Source organism: Gastrolobium bilobum, unplaced genomic scaffold, assembly GCF_033153095.1.
Source record: "Gastrolobium bilobum isolate Gb01-03AN ecotype WA unplaced genomic scaffold, APGP_CSIRO_Gbil_v1 utg10441, whole genome shotgun sequence".
Taxonomy (NCBI): Eukaryota; Viridiplantae; Streptophyta; class Magnoliopsida; order Fabales; family Fabaceae; genus Gastrolobium; species Gastrolobium bilobum.
In genome coordinates this window covers 181514-186602 of record NW_026897207.1, presented here as the reverse complement: position 1 = coordinate 186602, position 5089 = coordinate 181514, and the positions used below count along the sequence as shown (strand labels likewise).

General features: G+C 35.9%; 1 non-coding gene across 1 annotated transcript; it reads left to right on the top strand.

Moving 5' to 3' along the window:
• The first annotated feature begins 1179 nt into the window (after window positions 1–1179).
• Window positions 1180–1285, top strand: LOC133304918 (small nucleolar RNA R71). The gene has a single exon (XR_009750691.1). It is a non-coding gene; the product is annotated as a small nucleolar RNA R71 (small nucleolar RNA).
• Window positions 1286–5089: the final 3804 nt, after the last annotated feature.

Below are 5089 nucleotides of genomic sequence, written 5' to 3'. Positions count from 1 at the left end.
CTTCTTTGCCAAGATGTCCTTCATGAATTTTGCATAACTTGGCATTTTCTCAAGAGCTTCAACCAAGGGTACATTAATGTGCAATTGTTTTAGAACATCAAGGAACTTCTTGTACTGCTTGTCATCAGTTTGCTTGTGAAATCTCTGAGGAAAGAGTGGTGGTGGTCTTGTTGCTTTGCTGACAGTCTGACCTTGCTGTGGTTTTGATGTAGCAATACTCTCAGTGCCAGCAACTTGAGGTTTTTTGGGTTGATCATGATTTTCCTCTTCTTCAGCAACTTTATCTTCTTCATTCTGATTCAATGCTTTATGTTTCTGCTCATGGTAATCTTTATGAATTCTGGTTCATCTACGGCTTTACCACTCCGTAATGATATAACATTGACCTGTTCTTCTCCATTCTTCTTTGGGACTTCAGTGTTGCTTGGCAAGGTTCCTTGAGGTCTGCTTCTAAGTGCTTCTGCCAATTGACCTACTTGAGTCTCCAAATTCTTTATTGACGCAGCTTGATTATGAATTATAGCATCACTCCTTGTCATGTAATCTTTCAATATACTTTCCAGCGAATTTGATGTACCAACTTGCTGTCTGGGTTGATGCTGTTGCTGTGTGAATCTGGGAGGGTATGGAGCTTTATATGACCTTCCTGTTGTATCTGAGGACATTTGATGTTGTCCTTGCTGTTGTCCATGTTGTTGTCCTTTAGAATAGGAACAATTTGGGTGATTCCTCCTTCCGGGATTGTAGGTATTTGAGTATGTATTGTTGTTCATGTTGAAATTACCTATAAAACAAACAGATTGAGGGTTTTGTTGACAGTTATCATAAACATGGGGACCATTACAGAAAACACATGATATAGCATCAGTTATGGCATTGACTGGTTGTGCTTTAGCTTCAGTAGACAGATTCATCGTGTTGATAGAGTTGTTTAAAGCTGAAATCTGTGCTGATAGTGCAGTTACAGCATCAAGTTCCAAAACTCCAGCAGCCTTCTTTGGTGTTGAACTTGATCTTTCCACATGCTACTGATAGTTATTGACTGCCATTCTCTCCAATATTGCATATGCTTCTATATATGTCTTTTCTAAAAGGGCTCCTCCAGATGATGCATCGACCATGCTCTTTGTTGGTCCATTGAGTCCATTATAGAATGTCTCCATTTGAATCCATTCGGGAATGCCATGGTTTGGGCACTTCCTCAACAGATCCTTGAATTTCTCCCAAGCCTCATAGAATGACTCTTCTTGCAATTACTTGAAGGTTGATATATCATTTCTGTACTGGGCTGCCTTCATGGGAGGGAAGAACTTTAATAAGAACTTGTCCGCCAACTCCTCCCAGCTTCGGATTGATTGTGGTTGTAAAGTGTTCAACCAAGCTTTAGCTTTGTTGGCGAGGGAATATGTGAACAACTTTAGCTTCAGAACATTGGATGTAACTCCTCTGATCTTGAAAGTGTCTACTACATCCATAAAGTTCTTGAGGTGAAGGTGAGGGTCTTCACTAGACAGTCCATTGAACTGACCAATGGTCTGCATCATGTTAAACATCACTGGCTTCAGCTCGAAGTGTTCTGCTGCTACATCAGGTTGAACGATTCCAGAATACAGATTGTTGAGCGTAGGAATTGCATGCGCTCTGATTGGAATCTCATCCTGATTTGGACCTTCATTGTTATGTCCAGGTCCATCCTCTTCACCGTTTCTCAGCCTTTCTGCCATGTTAGGTATTGTTGTAGAGTTGCTGCGTCTTTTTTGTCTCCTTCTTGATCGAAACGTTCTTTCAATCTCAGGATCAAAATCTGCTTCTTGCTCTGATAAAGAACTGCTCATACGCTGCAATTAGCACCTTGAAAACAGTCAAGGGAAAGGTAAAGGATATAAAAGAAATAAAATTCTTCACTAAAATAAAAACAACTTTATAATTATCCCCGGCAACGACGCCAAAAACTTATTGTGCAATTTGCAATCAATTAAATCAATCACACAAATACGCAAGTGCACGTGTCACAAGTAATAAAGGGATGTGTGAGTCCAAGTATCGTTCCCACGGAGATAAGTGTAAAGTAATGATTATTTAAGTAAAGAAAGTAGGTAAAAGAATGATTTTGATGATTGAATTTTTAAAAGACAATTAAAACGAAGAAAACAGTAAACTAAAATAATAGGTATTAAGATGATGGATGAGATATAGGTCAGGTTCAATTTCCCTGATACAGCAATACTGAAACGATGCTTTAACAGTGTTATATCAATGTTTAACTAGTAACCGAACACTAAGGTATGCTGGGGCTTTTAGCCAACCTAACATATATACCCAATAACTAATTCCCACATCTCTATGGCCAAACTAATCACTGAATTGTTCAAGTTCAAGTTCAAGGCTATGCGGTGTGAATGATCTCTCTACCCATAACGTAATCAAGTTGTAATTAACCTAATTAATCCACACAATTCAACAAGGGTCTGGATTCGAAAACCTCTCGGCCCCAACCTCCTCAATATCACATATGTATCTCTCGACATGCACACATGAATAAGATTTAAGCAAACTCGTTGAATAACTAATCAAACATTAACATAAACAGAGTTTAGGCATACATCTCAATGTTATAGCATAGGTACTTTATCACCTAACCTATAGAGCAAATTAGCTCATAATGGAATTAAATAAAATAGAGAAAAGAAAGGAAGAACTCATTGGAAAACAAAAAAGAAGATGAAAACGAATGCTGTAGGAAAATGTCGTCACTGCCTTGCTCCAGCACTGCTCCAGCAGCTCTTCCCTCTCCAAGAACCTTACTTTCTCTCTCTAAAATGTCCCCACTTGCTTCTGACTTCTCGAACCTTGAACCTCTCTGAACTCTCCTCCAAACCGTTGTAAACTGTCGTGAACTACTCTCTTTAATCTGTGGGGGACCCCTCTTTAAATAGGAAAAATTGGTTGGATGATTTGGCTTTAGGGTTAGGAGTGAGATTCCCTGAATCATGTTACTGCAACCTTATCGTATCCCTAGATTCTTGGGCGTTGGCACTTGCTTGGATAAGATCTTGATCTTCTTGGATTTCTTGTGCCAATATTGTTGTTGACCGAATATGAGTTTGTTGTCCTTGTTCCTTGGGATTTTGGGATAAGAATACATCTTTGAAACCATCTTTGATCCTTGCTTGCTGGTGTCTTATCTGTTTGTTGAGAATTAACTAACTTTTGAATTTTAAAAGTTCGGTTGTTCCCTTGTCCACGCTGTCATGTTGTAGCGCTTGCTATGTTATTGCTTCGTCAGCTTCTCTGCTACAACATTCCTACGTTATTTTTCCTGCAAAGACAAACACTTAACAAGTCATCTTTTCTTACACAAAATCAAGGAATATTGTCTTATTTTCCATACTTAGTCATCTCAAAGCATTCAATCATAAATATGCAACATTTAACTCATTTATCATGCAAAGAGATTAACTTCTATGGAATTTATGCAACAAATTCATCATAAAAATAACAAATTAACTCTCATTTGGGAGAGTTATCAATCATGCATACAAGGTCACACACACTTTAAGAATTGTTATATAAGTGTGAGACATGATCATACATAGGATAGAAGTCACTTAGAATCATTTAGAAGTCATTGAAAATCGTATAGATGCATTTGAATTCGAAAAACCAGTTGTTTGCTGTCACCTGCATAAAAGTAATCGAATACTTTCTGCTTTGTAGAAGTATTCGAATATCTGATGAACAGTAATCTAATACTTGTTGTCAGAAGTGACTTAAACTCTAAGTAATTAAAATATTTAGATATTCAAAGGCTATTGACTCTATTGGGCACATATAAATACATATTATTAAGGTTCTGAACATAAGAATTAACATTCAAATCACAAGAAAACAGAGAATTAAGAATTGAACCCCTATTGGCCTACTTTTGAACATCTTTGAGAAAAAGCTCAACTACTTTCATGTTTCTTAATCTTTTTCTGATCTTTTTGATTGTATTGGACGTGGAGAGACTGCTCTACATCTGTTTGGCAAGAGTGAATTGTTGTATTTAATTTTGATGAATTGGAAAGAACCTATAGGTGATAGGTTGAGTGTGATCAAAGGTGTTAATCATAGACTTGTAAAAACTCTTTGTAAATCGGTTTTTTTGGCACCGGTTGGAAGCTAGAAGTGAAACGAATCTACCTCAGTCTGGACATAGCTCTCAAGTGGTTGGAAAGTGAACCAGGATATATGCTGGTGTCATTCTTCCTTACCCTAACTCTTTAGATTTTAATCAATTGAATTTCGTTTTGATTCTTTGTATATGTTATATTGAATCTGTTTGAGGGTTGAGAATCATTACTTTTATGTTTTAATTCGTTCTTGAATATTTTCTTGAAGTGGGTTGCCATAAACATTGAAATTTCTATATTTTCCTTTCCCATTTGAATCCATTGTTATTGCCTCTGAATTTGTGTTATTATAATTGTTTTAATTCTATTTTGTGTTGGAAAATAGATTTATACTCTGTTTGAATTCGTTTTGATTGAAATTCTTAATAAAGAGTTGAATTTTGAATTGTTTCTTGCATTAGAAGTAACTCACAATTCACATATCCCCTCTTGTGTGATTGTTTAGCCATCTTTTCTTTTCATTTTGCAGTGACTTGGCCATGAATTATTCTTATGAATAGAAACACAAAACATACTAGTGCAGATTGATAGATTATTATTTATGGACTAGAATAATCAGTATTTTTATTTTGGTAAAACTCATAATAGTCATAGGGAAATGCATTTGTCATGTTACATGACAAATGAATAGTTGTTATGTTATGAAAAAGACAAATTATATAATATTAAAAAAGTGAGAGGACACATTATTCAATGAATTTATTTTATCTTTTTCTGAACATAACAACTATTCATTTGTCATGTAACATGACAAATGCATTTCCCTTAGTCACATGTCAAAATATGTGGATTATATCATTGTTTATCCCTAAGAGGGAAAGCCTAGAGTAATTGAAAAACAACTCCTTTGAGTATGATAGGTCATGGCTTTGAATCCGAGAATATTTTTTACAAATATGCAAAGTTAAGACTAT